The sequence below is a fragment of the Anser anser genome (assembly GCF_964211835.1).
Source record: "Anser anser genome assembly, chromosome: 3".
In the NCBI taxonomy this organism is placed as follows: Eukaryota; Metazoa; Chordata; class Aves; order Anseriformes; family Anatidae; genus Anser; species Anser anser.
In genome coordinates this window covers 56,127,173-56,153,537 of record NC_139722.1, presented here as the reverse complement: position 1 = coordinate 56,153,537, position 26,365 = coordinate 56,127,173, and the positions used below count along the sequence as shown (strand labels likewise).

General features: G+C 38.3%; 1 protein-coding gene and 1 long non-coding RNA gene across 3 annotated transcripts in view; both read right to left on the bottom strand.

The window, feature by feature from the left end:
• Positions 1-26,365, bottom strand: part of CLVS2 (clavesin 2) — a 59,459-nt gene that overhangs the window by 17,437 nt on the left and 15,657 nt on the right. The window lies entirely within an intron of this gene.
• Positions 682-26,365, bottom strand: part of LOC310897252 — a 30,423-nt gene continuing 4,739 nt past the window's right edge. The window contains exon 2 of the long non-coding RNA XR_014582163.1: positions 682-26,080. This is a non-coding gene — a long non-coding RNA (uncharacterized lncRNA). The remainder of the gene's footprint in view (positions 26,081-26,365) is intronic.

Sequence of the window (26,365 nt, the reverse complement as noted above, 5' to 3'; positions counted from 1 at the left end):
CTCAGCCTTCCGTGCCAAGGGAAAAAAAAAAGAAAAAAAAAGAAAAGGAAAAAAAAAAACTCCAGATATATTTAAAACATGTATGATTTTTCAATAATCCAAATATACGATATATTTTTCTCCTTCCCACTTCTATGGAATTTTGTTCATTGTATTCATTTATCTCTTCCAGTGTCACTAATGAGCATTAGAAATGTCCCTCGTTTCCACCTTAAAAATGCAGGTGTAAATCTAAACTACCAGTCAAAGTGTCTCCAATATTATTCATATTTCATAAAACTGAGAATGCATTAGATATTGTGCATAAACTGTCATGCAATATCCATGACTGTAATTCTTCTTATGTTGTGAGAGGCCTGGGAGCTTAAATTTAAGGATAGCATATTTGTGTTGAAGCAATAACTTTATTTTTTTTTCTTACTGAACACAAGAGGTAGATAACTCCCTAAGAAAGATTCTGATCAGCATTTTCAACTTCCAAGTGAAAAGAATATGCCAAAGGGCTTGTCACTTTGAAGGGGGCATCCTCTCTGTCCTTGAATACAGTTTGGCAATAGCCAAATTCTTTACATATCCTCAATTTGGTTTTACTTGATTGATCATATGCTCAAATAATGCAAAAAGCTGCAGCTGCCTCCCGTGTTGCCCAGATTTACAGGTATGTAATTGATGCAAATCCCCTTATTGTTTCCCTGGATTGTGTTAGACCCTTCGCGGTGTTTGGGTATACAGACTTATGAAATGAATGACTTCCATTTGAACCCTTATTCAACAGGTGTTCCAGGCAAGCCAACAATAGCAGTCACTTAGATCAAAACCAAATTTTCTCACAGCAGCAGCAATTCCTCTATCTGGCTTGACAATACAGATACAGACAAGGACACACTTGCCAGCTATGACTTCTTTTCTTGTGTGGCTGCAATAATGGCAGATTCAGGCCTGTGTCAGTGGGATCAGAGGCTCAGAAGGAGGCAATCAAATGGTTAGACAGGACCCTCTGAGCAAACATATATTTTTTTCTCCTCTGGAGACAAGACAGCAGGCCATATAGAAACATCCAACAGTGTAGACATAACCCACAAAGCGCCATTTGAAGCCAAACTGGCCGAGAAAAAAAAAAAGAAAAAAGAAAAAAAAATCTTAAGCTGTATCAACCAAGACCTCTCAAATAAGAAAGGCAGGAACTGCAGGAAGGAAATCTTTAATGAAATGTTTCCAGATAGTAATATACTTTGAAAAGAGTATGTACCAAGAAACCTCCTTAGTTCTGCAAGTGTTTACAGAGCTGCAGCAATAATGAAGCCTAAAGAGGCCATTTGCTCTTTTCAAAAGTACAGCAGACATTCCTAACACAGGGAGTCTTACCCATACAGAAGCAACATGACATGATGGAAAACGGCAGAATCAGAATAAGGACTTAATTGTCTTGTACATATGCATGTGCCTTGCAAAGCACTGACACATGCAGACACACCTATACAAACCTACTTTTCCAAAATCTCAATCTACTTGATTAATACAGTATTGTCTTTTTTTTTTTTTTTTCCCACCTCTCTGTCACCATTTTGTTTTGTGCCACCCACCTCCAAATTGTGACGTCTGTGTGGGTTGAAGGATGAAATATTTCCCATCAAGGAGGCAATACCTTAACAATATTCTGAAGGGAGTATGACAGCTACAACAGACACCACCAGCATCTGGCTGGCCACAGCTCAACAGTCAGTGTGATTAACAGCCTACTTTACGGATTTTCTCCAGAAACATTTGATTAACAACAGCCTTGAAATTAAACAACCTTATTGGAAGATTGTGCTACTTGCTAAATGCCCAGTTCTTGTCAACACTGACTAAATGTCAAACAGGATGGCTGATAATTTCACATGTAATTCACCCTGTTCAATATCATAAATCCCCAAACACCATTTTGAGAACACAATCTCTGATATATGAAAGGTAGTAAATTATGAGCCTATCACAGGAACCCATTGAATCCATTAGGAAGGATAAATCTTTAGATGACACCTTAACCTTTAGTTGTAGGATATACCATTCATCTACAGAAGGTTGTGTTTATTTGGTTTATCCAGGCTGCTACTCCAGGAAGGAAGCGCAGTGTAGTGCAATGTGCTGCACACACAAAAGAACATACACTACATCTGCAGAAGACATCTTTTGCTAGTTTTATCTAAATGCCCTTGAAGATATCTTCAGAATTAACACTGGAATGGTAACTGTGTTAAGGTTCATGGCGATCAAACACTTTCTATAACGTAGGTAATATGGAAGACAACAAAGTAAACAAGATATTCCTAAGGGTAGATAATGTTTTCCTGAATACTTTTATAAGCTTTTAAATTAATAGAAGTGCCCCTAAACTTACACACACAAAGAAATGGAGTGTTTGCTCTTTATTGCTCAAAAAAAGCCTCTCACAGAAACTGAGGACCATTTGTGAATACGATCTCAATAACCATACATACAGACTCAGAGGAGAGAGGCAAAGGCATTTATATTCTACTGTGTTCTCAAAATGGATGCTCTGTCAATACTTGGTTATATATGAAGATATTACATTTCTTAGAGATAAAAGGAGTGTCTTTAGGAAGTATCATTTTGACATTTCAGCTTGTCCTGCATCTTGGAATCCATTTACATGGACAATCACTAATATATCTGGAATGATCCTCAAGTACGACGTGGGACTTGGCATTAAAACACAGTTTGTCTTGGTGTTTTTCAGCAATTTGAAATGTATTTCCCAAAACTGACTAAGGATATTGGGTATTTATCAATTTCTGCGGCTGCACTCATGCCCATTTTCAGAAGTACTTCCTGAAATATGAACTGTAAGTGAGAACCTCCAAAATTTAGACCCAGAAAGAGAAAGAGTGATTTGGTCAGAATGATCTAGAATTATCAAGAGTGCTGGGACTTAGAATCAAAAGCTCCTGAATGCAGATAAAACAACAACAACAACAACAAAAACACCAGCCTCATCAGCACCTGATAAGAAAATAAAAAGGCAGAATAAAAGACAACAGCCGCTGGAGAAACAGGTGTCAGAAGGTCGTCTGGCTCTTCTCAAATGTATCTGAGTTCCTCATTGGGATTTGCCAGACAGATGGCCATCCTACACAAACAGCAGGTAAGAATTTCTTCCAAATTACTGATTCTTGTGTTATTTTTGTTGGTGGTAGTGGTGTGGTTTTTTTTTAACGTAGATTAAGTCACAGGCATGGTGGCAGTCACAACTGATTCTGTAGACATACTGCATTTCAACAGAAAAAACTGTAATCCATGAATCATATGAATCTTATGAAAAAGATATCCCATGCCAGAAAACAGTAAGAAATGGAGATCAGCCATAAAGTAAGCCACACATTTGACTGGAAAAGTAGCAAATCAAATGGGGTATTACCAAACCACTGAAAAGACCTAGTTATATATACTCCATGTGTGGATTTTTTAGCATTTACAATAACCTCTAATGATGCAGAAGAGCACAACCTAAAGATGCTCCTGATGAACATGGGACATGGCCGTTCCACCATACCTGCAGGAAAACAGGTGGTTACAATTAGGGCCTGCAGTCCTTGTGATTCAAGGTTTACAAGTGACAGTAAACATTGGGGGGTCAAGGAAGGGGCAGGCCTCTACCCTGTTGTTTGCAGGACTAGGTGACTACCAGTGCATGGTAGTAACTGATCTTTTCTCTGATGTCCACAGACCAGCTATGGAGAATGACCCCACACAAGCTACCTTCCTGGGTTTCCAACCCTGACAGTAGAGTTTTGCTCGCTCACAGCACAGCAGTTTTCTCTTTCTGCTTCACATAATTTATATGACCTGTCTTCACCAGCTTCACTTCCAAGTAGCCAGCTGATGTCGCCTCTACCACCCACAGCACATACTAAGAGGTTTCCTCTTGCTGGACACCACATCCCACCCTCTGCTGGGTTCAACCATGATCTGAAGCAGCTCCAAGGGTTTCATAGAGGGCTCTGCTCTCTGCTGAGGCCTGAAGAAACTCTTTGCAAATTACCAGTGAAAATGAGTCTTCTTAGTGGTGTCAACATTGTTATTGTATTGATAGATAATACAAATTTCCACTGTTATCATAAAAAAAAATAAAAGAGCTTATTAAAGCCCACAGTACTCTCCACTCTGACTCCTGTGTCTACATTTAAATCTCTTAAGTCTACTCTTAGAGAATTGGCTCCCCCAGCTGAAATCAGCACTAACCTCAACTTTGTTTGCACATCCCTTAGAAGTGGAGTCTCAGATGCCACTGGGACCACTGCAAGCCCAGAGATGCACCCACAGCCCAGTCACATCATGACCTCAAGAGCACATTGCCCATCACCTGCAAATAGCCACACTGGGCACACTGTGCCGCATACTAACACTGCTCTTGGGTACGTGTGCTCTGAGGTTATACCCAAGGTTTTCTTGTTCTTATGGGCAGTGAAACTATTTATGTGGGCAGCCTTGAGGCATCCTTCAAAGGGCTGTCTAGACAAATACAATGAACACACTCACATGCTTTACTTAAGGCTGTGTTTCGGTGCTGTGATGAATTCAGATGTAGGATCTGCAGGCAACAAGAGGCCACCGTGTCAAAACTGTGAAAACTGTTTCTTCATAACAAAAATTACAAGTTCAAAGATATCGTATTAAATTATTAATATTATAAAAGACATTTAAGAGTTATCCCTGAAGATAACAAATTCAGATCTCCTCCAGCTATTCAAAAAAGTCAAGCACTTCAGAGAAGAAAAAGAAAAAAAAAAACATTATGATGAACCAAAACAGTATATTTGTAATGGAAAAGTCCCCAAGAAAGATACTGGAACATTCTACATTCTGTAAGAGATGCAAGATGCAGTGTGACTAAACTTAGTTTTTAGCATTAAATTAAATTAAAGAGGAAACTATGGAAAATCAAAGACAGAAAAGTTCTAATTAGAAGATCAAACCTTCATTTCCTTGGTACTACAAGATTTAAAGTACCAGGGAAACCAAGAGCCACTGCTGTCCACATGAGAAAAGGAAACCCCAGTCTTGCTCCCAAGCTGTAACTTTCACTGAAGGAATTAAAGAACAAGCCATTTCTAATACCAAGTTTCCTGCAGGCATCCATCCATGACAAGTGTAATTATAATGTCTCAAAACAAAACAACTTGTGTGTCAAGACAGATCACCTATGCTCAAGACATGACCTTAGACTAGGACTGTATGAAGTGGTATGGTAGGATGATAGATAGACTGGGTTTAAAAGAATTTGGACTGTTCAATTCATGAAATACCAGAAGGCAGATACTATCTTTAAACACACTAGGGAGAATAAATGGTGGGTAAAGGAAGACTCATTCAAAACAAAGACAACTCTGACACCTGAACAAAAGAGAAAAAGGTCCACATGAGCACAGCTAGGCTGGAAAGTGGTAGAGAGATTTGAATCAACAAAAGTCCAACAAGTTTTTTGGGGAAATAACCATCTGAGCTTATTTTCATAGAATCATAGAATATCCTGAATTAGAAGGGACCCACAAGGATTAACAAATCCAACAGACACTTTGAGGCAGAGATTACTAAATTATGAGGAAGCTGAGCTCCAGGTTGTCTGTAACAACAGGAGACTTCACCTTGTGATCCTTCTGCTCCTCTGTCCTAAGCTCTTTAAGGTTTGGACCCCAAAATTTGCTAATGTAAAAATACTAGAGCAGATGATTACTCCCAGTCTATTACAGCAAAAAGATTTCATTTTTCAGGTTTCAGTGGTGGTGAAATTTTTCTGAATCACTGAAATAGTTATAAAATCTAATGAAGCTGGATCAAAACTACTGTTCAATGATAGGGATATTAACTATGAGACTTCCTCCTATATGCTACAATTATTCGCTTTAACAATTTCCCTCTGTAAGAGTATGGTGTTGTCCTCTCCTAGCTTATGCTTTTCTTGTTTATTAAACAATATTAAACCATTTTTAAGACAAACTAAAAGTGACCAGATAAATTTCTGTTACTGTGTTCAACTAAAAGAGCACTACCTAAAGGCAAATTAACATCATTCAGTGGCATTTCCACAAAATAAGATTTAATTATCTAGAACTGGATGTTGTCATTTTGCTAAGAAGCTTCCAGTGAGGCAATTTGACTTTTGGCAGTCCTCCTTTTCATTTGTATTAGTCATGTTATCTTACAGCTCATATAGAAATATGTTAAATTGAATGAACTAAGAACTGAGAGAGATGATATCTATCCAGTGAGAATATTGCTCTTTTTACTAAGTATCTGTTTTAATTTCAAATAATCTTCCATCTTTCATTTCAATATGCTACTCATAAAAATTATATATTGGTTAGATTAATTAGGTGGAAAGGGATTGAAAAGCCATCTGACCATGTGTCTACACTATATATAAATATAATAAAATATAAAATCTACATAGATTTTATGTTTCCATTATTTGGATAAAAGGCTCAGATCACTCTCTTTTTTTTTTAATTATATGGACTTGATAAAGAAAATATTTTGCATAAAAGCTCTACTTTTCTTTTGGAATTACTTTATTTTTAAAAACTAACTTCAAGAGAATTTGGCCTGCTTTTTTATAAGAGTTTGAAATTTCATTAGAAATTGTGTGAAATTTTTTTTAATGCTTTTTTTAACAAGAGGTTGGAGTTTGGGGTATTTTTTTTCCCCTTGGCTCATTTGTCATTTTGAACTTGGAAAAATTAATGATTTATTTTTAAAAAGGAAATGAAAAATGCCATTTTCCAAGGAGAATTCTATTTTCAGCTATAAACACTGTCTCCTTTTTAATTCTAAGTATCACTTCAACAGTCTGGAATATGTGATATTATAAAGGAAAAAAATATATATCCCTTTTCAGAGTGTAATACTGTCCCCAAGTTGGTAAAAACAGAAAACAGTAAGAAAGAGAGTAGAATAGGATCTTCTATTCTTCTACACTGTTTTCTTTTCCTGTGATGAAAATCGTTTTTTACAATAGGCAATTATCAGATGGTGATTTGTGCTATGGAAATTCCCATGGGGGAGAAAAATCCATTTTGCAGGCAGCTTGTGAATGTCTTATTAGATTAAGATTACAGATAAATGGAAAAACACTATACTGAAAACTGTGCAGTGTATAAATATAGCAACAATATTTTCATAATGCTGGTGGAATAAAAATAATTTAGGAAATTACTGTTCATAAAAAAATGCCATACTCAAATTCCTGAAGGGAAAAGTCTTTGGCTAGGAACTGTGTACCAGAGAATGAAATGCCACACCAGCATCTCAGCTTCCAGTCCGTAAGTCACCATCTTTTAGTTAGAGAGGCTAACCTCATCTCCAAACAGCCCATGGTTTCTACTGAGACCACTTACAGCAGAATGACTGTCATGGTGCTTTTCATGATGAGGAAAGCCTCCCACAGCCCAAAGGCCATTCAAAGAGGAGCAAAAATAGTCATCAGATAGCTTCTGCCTTGTGCAGTGATCACTTCCAAATGTGAGTAGGATAACACCTTATCTTGATTATCCCTTAGGGGAGCTACACCTATTTGTTCTGTGTAGTATAACCAAAACATGATCTCTTGTGTTATCTCACAGCTCCTTCATAGCAGAAGGAAGGGAAACCTTAAGAAAATGTTAAGGATGGAAAGAAACAATAAGAGGACAGAAATAAGATAGAAATGAAAAAACAGGAGATTAAATTAAAGTTAATTCAGAGAGAAATATAGAGAAATTACTATGATGCACAAGAGAAAAACATATTCATCATATTTCTTTTCTAACCCCTCTTCAAAATTTGAACAGAAAGGCAGGGAAAGAGACAGGAATAGTGATCTTAAATGGAGGACCCATGTTTTTTAATCACATGCCAAGACTGAAATGACTTTGAAATACTAAACTGAAAATGGGTAACTAAATACCAAATCTTATGGCTTCCATGTAGTTTCAGCATATCATGCCAACTGAAAATTTCCCAGAAGAACCAGAGCCTCCCTACAGATTTTTAATTCTGTTTTGTCTTCAGACAAAATTTGTAAGAAGCTATATCTGAAATAACTATCCTTAATGATATACCAGTAAAACTGTACAGGCAATGGGGTGAAAAGTTCTGCAGACAGATAAGGTGTGCAGAGATACCGCATAGAGGCAAAAAAGTAAGTTTCCTTGTTGTGGCAGTTTTCAAACAACACTGCATAGCTTTGCAGTGCCAACAATTATTGAGCTGAAAGATACCAATTCTTCAACCAGAATAATCACCTTTTTCCCTACAAATAGAAAATTTCTAAACTGTTGCCTACAATTTTATTCTCCAAAGCTCTCCAAGACATGCAACTCTTAGTTTCAGACAGGGTGAATTAAAATTGAATTACCATTTTACCAGTTGCAATTAACAATAATACAATAGACTGAAAACTGCAGTGATTCAGGAGTTCATAGAATCATAGAATCATAGAATATCCTGAGTTGGAAGGGACCCATAAGGATCATCAAGTCCAACTCCTGGCACCGCACAGGTCTACCCAAAAGTTTAGACCATGTGACTAAGTGCACAGTCCAAACGCTTCTTAAATTCAGACAGGCTTGGTGCAGTGACTACTTCACTGGGGAGCCTGTTCCAGTGTGCAACCACCCTCTCCGTGAAGAACCTCTTCCTGATGTTCAGCCTAAACTTCCCCTGCCTCAGCTTAACACCATTCCTGTGAGTCCCATCACTGGTGTTTACGGAGAATAGGTCACCTGCCTCTCCACTGCCCCTCGCGACGAAGTTGTAGACTGCGATGAGGTCTCCCCTCAGCCTCCTCTTCTCCAGGCTGAACAGGCCCAGTGCCCACAGCCACTCCTCATACGTCTCCCCCTCTAGGCCCTTCACCATCTTCATCGCCCTCCTCTGGACACTCTCCCAACAGTTTAATGTCCTTTTTGTACTGTGGTGCCCAGAACTGCACACAGTACTCGAGGTGAGGCCGCACCAGCGCAGAGTGGGACAATCACTTCCCTCAACCGACTAGCAATGCCGTGCTTGATGCACCCCAGGATATGGTTGGCCCTCCTGGCTGCCAGAGCACACTGCTGGCTCATATTCAACTTGCTGTCAACCACAACCCCCAGATCCCTCTCTGCAGGGCTGCTCTCCAGCGTCTCGTCACCCAGTCTGTACGTATAGCCAGGGTTGCCCCGTCCCAGGTGCAGGACCCGGCACTTGCTTTTGTTAAATCTCATGCGGTTGGTGATCGCCCAGCTCTCTAATCTGACCAGGTCTCTCTGCAAGGCCTTTCCACCCTCATCCGAGTCCACAACTCCTCCAAGTTTGGTGTCGTCGGCAAATTTGCTCAAAACACCTTCTAGTCCTACATCCAAATCATTTATAAAAACATTGAAGAGGACTGGCCCTAAAATGGAGCCTTGGGGGACCCCACTAGTGACCATCCGCCAGCCAGATGTGGCCCCATTTACCACAACCCTCTGAGCCCAGCCCGTCAGCCAATTGCTCACCCATCGTATGATGTTTTTGTTAAGTTGTATGCTGAACATTTTGTCCAGCAGAATCCTATGGGAAACCGTGTCAAAAGCTTTGCTAAAGTCCAAAAAGATCACATCAGTTGGTTTCCCTTGATCGACAAGTTATTTCATGAGCCACATGTTTCCTCATACTATGAGGAATCAATCTTCATCACTGCAGTAGGCACTAAGAGCAGTAATCATTTTAGCCATCCAATATTAATCTGTCACTCTATGCAAATGAGAGTCCTGAGAATTGAACTGAACTGTAAAATTGGAGGGATAGTGATTTAAGAAAAATCAGCTGAGGACAGCCACTGAGATATAGAATGCAGCATAATTAAGCTTTAAATTACTAGGGAAATTGAAAAACTGACTTGAGATCCATTAATAAGTGTTATATTTTATTAAAAGTAGAGGTATCTTGAACTACGCAGCATACAAATTTTCAAAAGGTCAGTTTTCAGCAGTGCAAAATTATTCCAGTTCCAAAGAGTGTTCAAAAGTCTTCATCATAATATAGAATAGAGATTTATGTTAACCTTTCAGCTTTAAGAAAACTTCAGTCTGAACTGCCCAGCTATGCTTTATCTTTGCAAAGGCACTTGAAAAGGTATGGTTTCCTATAAGGTAAATGAACCTCAGCTTCTCTCTTCTTCTGCACTCCTGAATGACTACTGATGGTACACACACGTAAAATTCTCCTGAGAGCCCAGGGAATTTCAGTATTGTTTAAGGGAGAACTGTCATTCTGGTTATTACTCTGGAGGATCGCAAATCACTGTTGTTGAATTCTAACTTCAGACATCAATCCCATGTCTTTTTAAGTTATATGAGCAAGGCTATTTCTGTGTTAGTTGCTACAAAGGAAACTCTAACAGTAAAAAACAGAAGTTCACAACTGGGGAAATAAACTATTATTTATTTTATCATACATATCTAGGACACAGTTAATACACCTACTGTGCTATTATTGGCTCAGTAATGAAAAAATGTGATGCTGATCTATCCTGAAATCACACTTGAAACTCTTGAAAATGCATGCCCAAAGGTTTCAGGAGTTAGAAGATGAAAATTAGAAATACAGACCTCTTCTTGCTAAGACAGACATGTAGCCCATGTGAATCTCTTCTCAGGAAGAGAAAATATCAATAGCCTCATTCTACATTATGTTAATACCCACAGGGAAAAAAAAGGAAAAAAAAGAAAAAGACTGTGAGACCATCTGGAGTGCCAGTCCAGTTCTGGGCTCCCCAGTACAAGGCAGACAGAGGCATGCTGGAATAAGCCCAGCAAAGGGCCACAGAGATTATGAAGGTACTGAAGCACATAACTTTGAAAAGAGGCTGAGAGAGCTGGAATTGTCTAGCTTGGAGAAGAGAAAAATCAGGGGACATCTTATCAATGTATATAAATACCTGAAGGGAAGGTTCAAAGAGGACAGAGCCATGCTCTTTTCAAGGGTGGCCAGTGACACAACAAGAGGCCATGGGCACAAACTGGAACACAAGGTGTTCCTCCTGAACATAAGAAAACCATGAAGGAGTTTTCTCCTTCAGAACTGGCAGCTCTGAACAAGTCAGTCACTGACAAAAAATATAAAACCACTGATGTTACATGACAACTTTGCATCTGATATTTTCCAAAATTTCTTCACTTTCCTAAGCTGTGCTGATCTGAAGTTCATCACCAGCCAAAACACCAATGTGACGACAGAATTCTCAAGCTAAATAAAAAAAATGATTTGCACGTACACATTAATATTTACCCTGTGTAATGTACTCAAGATCTTGGTTTGCCTGAGATCGCTCATCTTTTCATCAGAAGTGCCTGCAGAAAATGTAAATGGTTTATTCCACCTACATAAAGACTTACCTTACTCTGAAGGTTCATGCATCACATTCACTGGACAAGGATTTACAAAAGGTTGACACTGCCATAGTATCTGCAGAAGACTGAACAGGCTCAGTTTCCAAAAGCTTGGAATGAGCTGCTCTCCTATTTCTGGATCAACACATACCTGGGAGTCCAGATTTACAGAAATGCCAAAAAGGGGAAAGCATGCAACTCACAGACCAGGGAAAGCCTACAATGCTGATTAACTTCTTTAACAAAACCTCTAGGAAAGAAATTCAATTTTCATTTTCAGACTTTACTGCTGTGCTCTGAGCTCTAGCAACCTAACAAAGGTTGATTGCAACTGAAAGTATGTCTTTTTTACAAATGTAGCAATTGTTTAATTAAAGGTATTGTTGTTGCACATGTAACATGTTAAATGTTTATAACTGTAGTTTGTAAGATGTTTATTGCTCTAATGTTAAAGCATTATTCAGATCTTAAGTCTAATGCAGTATGCTAAGACTGCGTAACTTATTTTTTTAAATATAATGGTCTTAAAAGTGCACAAAAAGGTATTACTTCCCTCCCCTTTCTTACTACTTTTTTTGACTTAGCCACCCTCTGATTTGTAGCCCTATTCTACAGCATGGATTACATTTTCTGTTTTCTTACATTGTTTTCACTCCATTGTTAGTGGTTGATACTAACAGGAGGATTAAATACCCAGTACATGGTGGATGACATATGGCATTCCTGAATGGACTTAATGGAAGGGAGAGACACCCTGAAGGCTGTCACTTGCTTCCCATCCATTAGCACCATCCACTGTACCATGCCCCACCATCCGGCACATACATGCTATTAGTCACACAACCATGCAACCATCATCCACTTGTCATTCATGCTACAACTGCAAATTTCCCTGCTGTGACTGCCACGTGTACCTTAATAGGAGCCTGAAAATACAGAATAACTCACTTCAGTGAGAATATTATTAAACATTAAGCCTTAAACAAGCTTCCACCTCCTTTTTACTGAACAGTCAAGAGTCATTCCTCAGCAAGTGAGAAAAGTGACATATGACAAGCTGAAGCAAAATCAGAGCCAATGTTAATGTGAGCAGACGTGGCCTTTCTCAATCTGTCCACTCACAAAGGGATGTAGTTGTTGAGGGATTCTGAACAGCATGGTACAACACTCTCACACCACTATAAAAAACAGTTAACCAAGTAAAATCTTCTGTTAGGTACTAACAGATGCGGGATCACAGCAAGAGATAAATACAGAGGTATTTTCAACAACCAATGAAAAAATTCACACTGAAATTTAAAAAAAAAAAAAAAGTGTCAAAGTTTGTGAATCTGTGTGTGTGTATAAAAAACATTATATCTCAAATATGAAATTAATATCTTAAACAGTTTATTACCATGGGTCAGTTTTCAGTAGCCTATTCACTTTAATTTGAAATAGATTAAAGAGCTCAGATTATCAGCATAGGACAAAAAAAAAAAAAAAAAGGCATTTCCTATCTCAGAACCAGAATCAGTTCTTTGTGTCCTACTGGTAGATCAATTATGTATTAGAGCAGCTGCTTGACTTTTAATCCACATTAGTTCACAGACCTTGAGCAAATGTGATGTTACCATATGAAAAAGAAAAAGGACTAGAATAAGCTGTATAGAAAAAGAAAGGAAAACAAATCAAGCAAGGGGCCAATTAGTCAGCCAAATGCCGGCCATGGAGAGACAGACTGCCTTCTGCCAGCACAGGAAAATAAGAAATGCAAAGATAATTTGCCTAAATTCCTTAAAATGTAATGCACTTCAATTGAAATAAACATCAGATCAATTTTAATATGTTGCATTTTTGCCCTTCTTTTTGGTAATTCAGGCAAAGGAATCTGCTGATGTGTATGTATGTGTACATTTTAGTACAATAAATCCAATTTCTGTTCTCCTCCTGAATGAATAACATTTCAAGCCACATTCTAGATATCAGACGCCAGCTGTATGCTTAGCCATTTAAAGATCCTGGCTGCGTATTTACTGAAATAGATAATTTAAAGCAATACTCCAGTCAGCTTTGCTCACTTTGGAGCCCAGCTGAAAAATATTCACACATAGCTGAAGCACTAAAAAGTCTTCCATTTTCTCAGCACAAATTCCTGCATCATCGTATCCACTACAGCCTTGCAGCACTGAAATTAAAAGCAGCATGAATATTTCAGTGTTTTGTGATAAGAATGCAGTAGTTAAATCTGCCATATACAAAAGGCAAAGGCAACCTTAGAATCTGAGTTCACTGAAATACAGGATAGAGGGGGATTTAAAAAAAAAAAAAAAGAGAGAGAGAGAGAGAGGGAGAGAGGGAGAAAATATCTCGAAAAGCTTGCTGGTTATTACTATTGCCCTAGGAATTGCAGTCTGAGTGCTCTAGGCTTCTATCCCCTCATACAGACAATGCTATTTGGATGAAGTGTATTTCCTGTGGTGCACAGTAGCCTCTCCTGGAGACAGGAACAGATAGAGCCTGGAGGTAAATGGGAACGTGAGGTGTCTGAACACTCCATTCAGTACTGGCAGCCTTCCCAAACTGAAATGTTTCAGTTTTGACCCATTTGATATTTGTCTGCAGAAAGAAAAAAAAAAATCTCAGGAAGGAAGACACTAAAATTTTCATATAGTCCTGATGAAAAATTTGAAAGTCTTCTTAGAAAAGCTGTAGTCTCAAAGGCTATAATATTTCTGTTTAAATTTTTAAAAGGAGTAGAACGTCCATGTTTTTATGTGTATGAATGCAGCACCTTGGAGCTATACTAATAGAGTCCACTTTGTTATTTGCTGTGATCATATAAAATACAAGCATACACCAGGATCAGAAATTGAATTTCATGTAGATCTAATGTGGAAAGATATGTGATGAAAAAAGGACAGACAAGCACTGTCTGTGTGTCCCAAGACACCCTCAGTATTCGAACAGATTCTTTTGTTACTTTAAGCTGTGACACTGTTGGAAATGTTATTGCCCAGTACTGTGACTGTGACACAAGACCTGTAAAGGGTAAATCTCCTGGTGGAAGCTGCAGTGATGCACAGTGGTTGTTGGCACTTCAGTAAGTGGTTCTTCTCCTTCTGACTCAACTCTGCCCCAAAGCTCCAGCGTAATCATGTGAGATTGCTGTGCTTGCCGGAGTTGCCAGCTTTCAGCAGAAAAAAGCAACCAAGGTCTTGACCGTTTCTGTTTGTATAAAGTCCCATTGTGCCACTGTAGAAGTGGAGGTATTAACCCCAATGTTTTGGTCAAATAACAACTCAAGTAATCTCATTCTGCCTATCTAAATTCTCTCTACACTTTCAGCTGACTCCAGCATTTTTTACTGCAGCTTTCAGCTGCCTCAAAGTGTCACCAAGCATTGAAAGACACCAGACATGACTATTTATTCAATGCAAGATATGCTCATGTCATCACTGCAAAAGCTTTAAACATAGAAGATCCACAGGAGTTAATAGCAAGTGTGTCTGCTAGGCTCAGCTCTGTTGATATTCCAGTCCAGCTCCACCACCTCCCCACAAGGGTGAGTGCAAATATCTCCAAAGAAATATTCCTCATATAGAGCTCACTCACTTGAGCTCTTTGGAGTCTTGCACCCCAGGAACCATTCCCAAAAGGCTCTTCACATGTAGCCATCTGTTTAGGATGATAACAACTTTAACAGCCATGATGTAGCCACTCTGTAGCCTCAGCGGCAGGCAGCAGCCCTGGTAATGTCTAGTTTATTGGTACAGGCATAGCTGCTCTCTCTTAGAGACATTCTCCACTGGCAGCTGCCTATTATAAAACAGCAGGAAATGTATAAAAATATGAAGTAATGTAAAATTATGATCTCTCATACAAAGCAAATACATTTACTTTCAAACGTAAGCTATAGACCTTTTAAATTTTATTGATTACACAGATTAAACCTTTTAAATACCACTAATTAAACAGAGTGGCTACTCAAGCACTATGACGTCTATTGTGTAAATACATTTTAAGATGTCCTGGGAGCTGCTTCCATCCACAGTGATCCATAGTGATCTCTACTGAATAGATTTTTCTAAAGAAAATTCATATCACAAAAATGCCTATGTTCATACTGTATGTTGTTGAAACTGTATGTTGTCCCCATCCTGTATAGTCTGAAAAGCAGAATGGAAATGGCTGCAAGATGTAAACTATTCTCTAAGCAAAGCACTTCCTAATTGTTACTCTCTTATCCATTAGCTCTTCAGAATCCCTATTCCTTTCATACAGGACTGAACAATCATTTTTACTTAAGATAAATGTTAACCAGATAATCTTAAGTAAGATTAAACAAACACTATAATCTGAGCAACTGATACACGGATGACACTGTATTTTTAACATGTAACTCAAGGATTTCAACCTTAACACTGTATTTTTAACAGGTAACTCAAGGATTTCAACCTTAACGGACGGGGATTGATAAGGAAATTGGTACTTGTGGGAGGTGAGGGCACAGAAAGAGCCCAGCTCTGCACATCATCCACAGGTGAAGGACGCCGGTGCTCTCTCACTGGGCTGAGCACACAGGGTTATTGGAGAACCTCAGCTACAGCAACATAACTACCTGCTCCAGAAGAGATAGACCCTGCATCAGATGAGAATCAGGCCCAGTTTGATTACATACTTAACAAATCAAAAATCAATAATAATCCATGTGTAGTGTTGTACATCTTCACACCAACAGTTATTTCTGATGGTCTTAAAGAGTACATCACCTGGGATGTGAGATTCTTCTTATTAAAAATTACGTACCTGTCAGGAAATGGTTCACCATTACTATCTACTGAATGCTTTTTCTGTATGAGAGGCTTCATAAGCATAATAATAAAAATAATTTATCCCCTATCATCAGCAGGGTGAAAAGCATGCCCCAGTGTGAATATAAGCTAGGCTAACAGAGAAGTTGAATTCATAGTAAACAAATACTGTGATCAAGACCTTTTCATGATTTTGCATTTCACAGAAGAAAAATCAATTTACAAGTATTTTATTTGTTGGAGTTAAGCTCTCCCTCACTGTATTTTTTGACATAAAAGTAGATATGTTCACACACAAAAAAAAAAAAAGTGATCTTTTCTAAAGTGCTATTGTTAAACAAGTGGTGACAGGTTAATAGAACCAGCATCAATGCAGAAAGCTTGCTACGCACATTGCACTAGAGCATCAACTTTATAAAATAAAAGTATCATGGCATGATTATCAGGCTATGTATAGCTTATATAGTCCACATAATCTATGAATCTTCCCTGCTCTGTATCATACTGAGATGTGTTTTTCAGTATCACACAAAGCAGTAAAAATTACAGACGATATTCACTCTCAAAGCACATGGAAAAGTAACTGGGTGATCTACCATTGTTGCAAATGAAAAGTATTCCCAGAGAAGATCATACTGAGTTGCCCTGAACACAGCTCCTTGCCAGGAAGATAAGATACCTTTTTTTGAGACATTGGATCTGAAATAATGCCTGAAGCAAGAATCAAACCAGAAGCCAAAATTTTGAAATTCAAGCAAGTAACTCTCTGTCCAATCTGGTAGGCCTAGCTTTGTTTAAATCCACATCAAATTGACACCAGTTCTGGTGATCTCTGTGGACAAGCAACTGCTGCAGGGCTTCAGGAGCACAGGAGGGTGCAGGATGCGGATGCTGCGATGCACCAGAAATCACACATGGTGTGAGCACAAAAGCTTGCAGACGGGTACAGGGCAAGAAAACATGTAAGGATGTCTGGGAAAGAAGGAGACAAGCAGTACACACAGGAAATTTCTGACCTCCTGTATTGAAGTATTTTGCTTCAATGCAAGAGTGTGACAGAGGTTTGAATGAGCTTTGGCAAAAGCTGCCTGCGTGCTTGTAAGCTGGGAGTCTTTTCAGCTGGGGTGGGGAGCAGCATTCATTATATTGCATGTGTTAACTAGAAATGCGATTGTTAAAACTAATTAAAGATCTAATGCTGGGTTTGACTCACTGTTATGTAATGCTAAGGGAAACTTGGGATCTATTTTAGGAACCTCTAGGAAAGAAAACAGGGCAAAACAAACAGCAAACAAAAATGAAACTCTACCCCAAGTCATTACCACACAGCAGGTACGCTCCATGCCTGGGCTTCACCTGTGCCCCTGACACTTCCACCTGTTACCTTGGAAACCTACCCAGTGATGTGGCTTTTCAGCACCAGCTCCTCTAATTGTACTCCTGATGACATTTTCTTGCAGTGACGGCTCCTGTTCTCACCCCCTCTTCTCCCCTTGTCATTTTCTTTAGCATATAAATGCATTACAGCATCTTTCACTGTAAAATATCTCTTTCTATCACTGCTCATACCACCTCTATTCTAATTAATTCTCCTCTAATTAATGAGAATTAATTGTTAATGCTCAAGAAATGGGATGCCCTCAGTTACTGTATTACCCCTTTTTGTTTCCTCTCCACTCCTCCCCAGCCTCCCCATGCCACACAGACTGCTCTCCCCATATTTCAACGCTGTATGTCACCCTTCCATTTGCAGCCTTCCCCTTACTATTTTTTTGTTTGTTAGTTTGATTCCTCTGTTAACTCTATACTCTACTTCAACTTCAGCAACTGTCCAGTTCCTGTTTTTACCACGCTGCCAAAAACTTCTGCTCTATATCCCCTATTCTCTTCCCACTAAGTGTCATTGCTGCAGAATTAACTTCACTTGCAAGTATTTAACTGTCATCCCCATGCTGAAACGCACTTCCCTACATATGTTTTGTCTTCCACAGACAAGCCCAACATTTCATACTACTTGGATGAAAGCTCACTAATAGCACCAAGCTCAAGTTCTCTGATTTTATTTTCTGTAGTGTTACTGCAATCCCCCCAAACACTCAGCTAATCAAACATTCTTGATATTAACTGTAAAGTCCTGTTCTCCTCTAACACCACTGCTCCCACTGCAAGACCACCACCTTCCCCCACACAACACTGTAGGGAACTAGACCCTTTTTTCTATTCTACTGCCACAGGTTTTTTTGTTTTTTTTTTGTTTTGTTTTGTTTTGTTTTTAATTATTCAGTTTAAGGGTTGGTGTTGGCTTTTTTCTGATCACATTAGGTTTGATGTGTTCACTGAAGCTGTGAAATTCAGTCTATGCTGGAAGGATCAAACCCAAGAAAGGAAGCATGGGAACATGGCTTCCACAAGAAAAAACAGGGAAGAAAACCAGGCTGGCACTATGTGGAAGAGAATGCTTGCAGTCTATGTGAATCCTGACTGAATCTGACTGAGTTCCCATTTTAGTTTTTATTGAGTTCTCAAAAGGAAAACAAACTTCTGAATGAGGAGGGGTAAAACTAAGCAACATCAAGCCCAATTTGAATAGCGGGAAAAAAAATAATATTTTTAAACTGTCTGCTTTGCAGAAAAAATATGTCTCCTGCAATACAATATGTGAATCAAAGCAGATTATGCTTTGAGTTCACTGCAGAACATGGAACAAAACAAGTTATTCTAAACCAACCTCCCCATCAGCCCACAGCTGATTCAAACTCTGGAATGCCAAATAAAAAGCTGAACTGCATGCCAGAGCTTTGCTCACACCATCCGGTCTTACCTCAGGAATAGGGACAGATGGTACCAGTGACTCAGAAGATATCTGAAAGGCTCCATTCTCACAGCAATAACCTATGTGCAGCCCTGTAACAGTCTGTCATCCATGCAAGCAGTATTTTTCAAGGACATAAGCGTGAACCTGGTGCTGGTAGGAAAACACAACAGAGTGCTCTCAGATAATTTCTCCTGTTGTGACCTGGGCAAATTCTCTTCTGCACCATTTCACCAATATAGACCTATGTGTGAGAAGGCAAGGCATTGGCAAATAATGCTTGGCAACAGAAATTACCACTTAATGTACTTCTTTTGACTAAGTTAAAATTGTCAAAAATGTTTCTAGGAAGGAAAAGCTCCAGGAAAACATAAAAGGCTTGTGAGCTACACTTCATGGTTTTAAAGAAAATCAATCCAAACGTCAAGATCTGTTAAAAAGAATAATAATAATAATAATAATAATAATAATATAAATTGTGCTTTTATATTTTCTGTGGTTGTTTTTTTTTCAATTAATGTATTTTCAGAATGAAGCAGAGCAGTTGTAGCTTTGTTCCTTAATGTCTCTTTAAAATCTTTTACATTTCCAAACTTTAAAATTATGGCTTTTCTACTTCTAATGTGGGAAAACAAATATGAAATTGTTATTGCAACTCTTTTCCCAAAAAACAAGCACATCACAGACTGAATAAATAAATAAATAAATAAATAAATAAATAAATAAATAAATAAAAAGACAGAGAAGCATTGGCTGAATATCTAGTCCTGTCTAGGGGCACCTACTAATTGAGGACAAGGAAACGGAGAACAAAGATTTGCTTTGGTAGAGCAAAACTTGGGCAGAAACAAACTGCTGAGATCTGTGCAAATAATAACTACAGTGATGTTATTCTTAGAGCCATAATGCTGTAATAACATGAGCACATTAAGGTGCATGGGGAAGAAGAGTTTTCTCTTATTAGACAAGACGGAGTGGAATGACACAATTACATATTGACCCAAACTGCTATTTTTGGAGATTGTTGGAAAATGAAAGATTTAGGTGGCACATTTATGTCCCTCAATGGTGATGCAGATATTTCCACTCTTAATTCAGTTCTCAGCTCAGTGCAACAGACTTGTCACTCACAGCTTACTCTCCATTTGCCCTCCCAACTCTGTGCACATTGCTTGTGTGGTGTCTAGATGTTCTACAGCCCACTCACTGCTCTTCTGCATTCAGAGGTCCTAAATGTTTCTGAGTTTCAACTGCTCTGAGTTTCAACTCATACTCTACCCCAGTCCTAATGAAACTCAGACCCTGTCCTGTCCTCCCACACAAGTCTACTGGTACATCTGATTTGTACACAATTTGGAGTTATCCTAAACTGATTTGGTTACTCAGCTGGTTCAGCTCCTTCCTGGTCTGTCTTTTGGCGAGCTTTTTTCCCAAACAACTTTCCTTTGCACAGGCCCGAAAGTACTCTGCCCTCACTCTCTTCCTCTTCTCTCCCCATCTCTCAACCAGGACATCCACCTCCACAAATATGAATTTAATCCTCTCTGTGCTGGTAGCTCACATGAAGAACTTCTTTTCTCTAGCCTCCTCCTGTACAATAACTTAAAATCAAACCTGTTGCTCTGGCCAAACCTAAAAAATACCCAGCTTTTATCTAAAGCCCAATGTACCAAGAAGAGCCACTAAAATTGCCACTTTTACCTCCATGCTCCAACACTGAGCATAATGGTGCTGAGCTATTCATCATACTCAGGCCCTAGTGTCATACTTGATTTTGACCGCTCTCAAGTACCACACATCTCAGCTCTGTTTACATCCTGCAAATTATGCTTTCATGGTGCTGCTTAGAAAAAATATGTGGTTGATAGTGTGCTCATAATGCAGCAAATTTTTCTTTCCAAAAACACAAAGTCATGCCTTTTATATTTTTTTCAGAGAAGACATCAATGCTGCAAATGCATGATTTTTTCATCTCAGTCCTCATGTCTGCTTTCCTAGTCGGTGATTTAATGAAAGATTAAAGACTAGCTTATGAAAGTTCACCACGGCAACTGCTGATGTCATTGGGAACTGTATTCCCAACTGGGGCTTAAAGAAAGATGAAGATCATATTGATAATTGACAATATTTACAACATTATTCATCTAGCTAATTAAGGCACAACCCTATGCCTCCACCTATGCTCAAGACTGAATGAACAGAGAATGTAGCATTATTAACATGCTCAGATATTGCCATTATATAAATTTAGTCCACAGAAATTAACTGTTCATGGAAGATACAGATTATTTACTCCTTTCGTATTCAGCAGCAGAAAAACAGAATTATTTATGCAGCTATTTCAAATGTCGTCTTTGATTATCTTACTGGGAAAAAAAAATAAGAATTCTTCCTCAGAAAATGAACCTAAGCATTGTATCCCATATGCTGTAAAATGAAGCAAGATTTTTATCTATTTAATTGTAAGCACATTTAATCATCAAAGGAAAGGAGACACATGTTACTAGCTTGAACAGCTTTGCATGTAAGTTTAAGTAGTGATTCTCCTCCTTGATGTTTGTCACCTTTTTTTTTTCAGAATAGATAAGTCACCAAAGCGTATGTGTGTTCCCCTTTTGGATCCTTCAGAAGCATGTTACAGGAGGTTGTTCCTTGCTCCACCTTGCTACAGCAACCCAAACACAGTGTATTGAAATGCAGCCAGCCCCGTGTCATGCAGATACACACAGTTAAGGAGAATACCAGACAAAAAAAAAAATATAAAAATCTTGGGGATGGAGCATGGGGGGTTGTTTAGGACTTCCAGTAGATATCATGAGGAAACAAAAATGAAATTAGAGGAGGAAGCAGAGATCTGTACATACAGAAAATATGTTACATGGCCTTTAAGAAACACTAGCAATAAGTATAAATAGTTAGGCTTTGTATATCTACCACGATCACAAGTGTTTGAATGACAGGAATGAAAATGGAAATAGAAGGATCATCTTCTTCCTGGATGTAAGTGAAAACCCTGAGACTTGGGACTGTACTGGGACCCTGGACACAGAGCCAAGAGGCTGTGCAGTCCTGCTACAAAGTGTTACTGCTGTCTTCAGAAAGGGACATCAGAGCTCATTACAAAAAAGCTGTAAAGGCTGTCAAAGGGGGGTTCTTGTAAGAAGACATTTACAGTCACCATATGAAAGTAAAACAATTCATCAAGATTTAATGGGAGAGAATATCAATAGGATGAAGAAGAAAATATATAGTAAGGGTAACCTTGCAAGTAAGATGCTATTCGGTTTGATTTCTTTTTTGCAACTTGAAAAACACACATGGTCCTAGCTGTCCCCATGGATCATCAAATGGATTCATACTTAATTGGCTTTCCATGCAGGTCTCTTTAAGAGCTTGAGTGCTACTTTCATTTGATACAACATTGATTTTCTCTGAAGTTTCCTCCTATCATGGCTACCCTGATCAATTAGTGTTCTATAAATAGAGTGGTCAGATTCCTTTCATTGGTCTCATTAAATTGCACCCCTGCTGAATTTCCGTGGAGAACAGAATTGGATCATACTGATAGCAGTAGTATAAAGATGCCCTCAGGTTTTCTAGTGAAAATCAATTGCTGAATATTCCTAACAAAAAGCTTTGAAACACAAGACCCAACTTGCAGCAAACCTTACTTGCTTAAAAGGTGTATATCTTAAAACCACCAGGGATAAAGGATGGGAAAATAAATGGTTAAAGGGATCAGCCAGCTCCTCGCTGATTCTTAAGAACCAACTTACATGAGCAAGCTAATAACAAATACATTTGAAAACACAATCTTTAACCACAGATTTTGTGGCATTAGTGTCAATCATAAGGGGACAGAATACTCATTTTATAGCCAGGACTCAAGCCTAAACTGTGAGGCACAACATAAAATGTAACCCAAGAAACAGGAAGCACTTTGACAAGAGCCAGAACTGTTCTGAGTGAGATGCTGATATAAGACTTTACCAGTATTGGACTTTTTTTTTTTTTTAATTGAATCTACACCCAAATATCCACCAATGGGATAATAAGTGCAGCCACCTCAGACTTCAGTCCATATCTATGTTTGGATATTCATTAAATATAGACAAACATATGTGCTCAATCTTTTTATTACAGAAGACACTGGAAAAGATTACAAGCTCTTTGTCATTCCATGTAATATTAACTCAGAAGACTGTTTTAAAAACGTGCTCTGATCTTTGCCAAATATACAGAAAATGGATGGAAAAATCTGTTTTGCCGTGTGTTTATTTCTTTTCTATTTGCTTTGTTGATGTTCTGTTATGTTTTTATTGTTGTTTTTAATGTATCATCTATTAGATATTCCAATCGTAGTTGGAGCGTTCTAGAAAGTTGGATGTTTAGAAAAAGTTCAAACTTAATTTTTCCTTTAAAAAAATATATATTTTTAATGTGTTATAAATCTAAACTTTCAGATCCTGAACTACTTTAAAGCACTGGATTAGCACCTATTTAAACTTAGTTATGCCAATCAAAACATATGAGAATTGAATTGTCCTAATTTTTTTTCATTATGAAACATGAGATGAGAGAAAACCATCACCAGCCAAACAATATAATTTCATGTTTTTGTGGCAGTACCCCTAGAGAAATCTCCCATGTGTGCTTTTTCAACATTAGGGAAATATCATAACACTGCTTTTCCTGCATAACAATCGCTTATAGCCAAAGTAAAATTTTTGCTTAGAAGTAAAGTCAGTTTGGATTCAATAAAATAATTGTCATAGGAGCTGAACACTTGTGAAGGACTATAAACAAACAACAAAAATCACAATAAATTACACTGTATTGCTTTGAAAAGAGAGCACCGAAGGTTCAGCTGATATGCCAGGGACTAAGTGCAACGGCAGTATATACAGAAGACAATAACAGAAACCCAACTGTGCACAGTCTAATAAGATCACAGAGGATTTAGGAACATTAGAGAGAACAAAGGTTATCCAAAAATGATCCAGCATATCCTTATAAGGCAAACCTGAAAGAGGTGTATATAAAATGGATTGATAACACTGGCAATCTGGACACTATAAAGAAGTAAATTTAAGTTCCCCAAATAAGAAGAATCTCATTGATTTTCATATCAAGAAAGAAAACACAAATCTCACATTCCCACTGGCAAATGAGACACGAAGAACCTCCACAGATCCTGATTCTAGATCATCACTGTTGCAGATATTTCCTCAAATAATTCCTTTCTTTGGGTTATTGTGAGACAAAAACAGATATTGTGAGACAAAAGCACCAGGTGAAATAATGAAGGGCTTATAGAGGGTGACATTTTGAAATAGAAAATTTAGGATTAATGCTGAGAGGAAATCTGACGAGAAAGAAGTCATGGAAAGGTTTCCAAAGAATGTGCCAGACCTACTTTTAAGACTTTAAATTAAACTGTGTGAAGTACTAGAAAATATAATACATGAGAGCTAATCTTGCCTTAGCAGGAAGGTGAACTATGATCTTAAAACCTGTCTTCGGTTTCTGTCTTTACGATTTAGAACAAATTAGCTTTATTTCTGAGTGACCTTATGAGGAAGGAAATTATTTATATCCCTCATGAACTTATGATGTAGAAGCAAAGAGAAATATTTAGGTGTTGACTGAGGATGATCACTTCCAAAAATAACTATATATTTTGAAATTGAGGAATGGTTGTAACTGTATAGTTGTTGAACTGTGGACTACCAAAGACAACAGAAAGTCAATCATGGTGCCAAACTTTAATTCCCTACACCAAGTTCGTGCTACAAGCCCTCCTTTTTTCATGCTGGTGCTGCTCGCCTCAGCATAATACTAATTTTTCAGCTTAATCAGGGCAATGCATTTATTATCATTATTTAATACTGATAGATTCTGTTTCCCAAGGGGAAAAAAGTGGTCAGCACTTAACAACAAAAAAAAAAGTTAATGAAAGAGATAATATGCATGTACAGAAAGAAACTCTTCTATTTTCTTTTTCTCATGCTGCAATAACTCTAATTGGATGCTCTTTTCTGTTAAGAGAACTGATGGGCAAATGGCAACTATTTCACTAGACTGTAAACTAATAATGGCTGGCTTGTTAAAGCAGAATTAAAAGACGGATATGAGTAAATCTTTTCCCAGATCATACCATGTCATTCCACTACATCCCCCAGAAGTTCCTGTCATCTTCTGCTTGGCCCCATGAGCACTGAGTCATATATACCAAGCACACCAGCTCCAGTTTGAGCAACTGCAGCGACAGTTTCCTTAACCACTTGCTGGCTAAAGGACTCACTTCAAATGTCAAATGATCAGGACGCACTCTCTAGTGCTGCTTTCTGGAATGACATGAAGAGCAATGGGAACACTGGCTGTAAGGAGATCTGAAGACCACAAAATGCTCAGATCTCCTTGGGAATCTAAGATGACCTTACCATGCCATGCAATCACCCACAACAATAAAGATATTGGGGCATGCCATTAGGACACTGAGACAAAAGCCCACATCATTGAAGACTGGTACGAAACTAGGCAATGTGTAAAGGACTGGGATGAGGATCTGAGGAAGTGATAGGACTAGGACAAAGGCTGCTCAGAGGGCAGAAGGAATGGGCACAAGAGTCTGTGCCAGCTAGATCAAAGGGCCTGAATAAAGCCAAGATCCTCACAACACATCATGCCTTGCGTACAACAAATATCTGCAAAACACTGGCAAAGTGCCCACTCTCTTTCTCATGTTGTTTCACAGGGATGATGACAACCCTCTACAGTCAGTTACTCTGCTAACTCCAGTGGCAGTGCTTCTGTGATGGATATTTCACTCCATTATGGATCCTTGCAGCTTTCAGCAAGATGCCACACAGCAGAGTTTCTGGGGGTGAAAGAGGAGCTCAGTTTATTGCTTTCTACTACTTGTTTCAAAGAGGCAGCAGCCCACACAGAGCCACGTTCAAAGAGCATTTAATGAGGAGCTCTAAATATAGGCCATGCTAGAATTCAGGCTCCTGGTTTGAGGGTTGGAGATCAAATCTTCACAAGTCTTGAATCCTCCTGATGGCAAGTCAATGGCAGCTGGACTGGGAATATATAAAATATGTCTAAAAATCAGGCCACAGTCTCATGGCCTGTCACAGTGGGCACAGCAAATTAACAGATGCTTTTAACAGTAATATTTCAGTGGAATAGTTCTTAGCTGAAATAAATAAACAAACAAACAAATAAATAAATAAATAGGTAAATAAATAAATGAGAGATAATTGCATCCCCTCATCTTAAAAAACATGTTTGTGAAAATAAATAAATCACCATTTAGAAGGCATTCGATGTCTTTTTATTGATGATCATAATAAAAGAATCAGGCA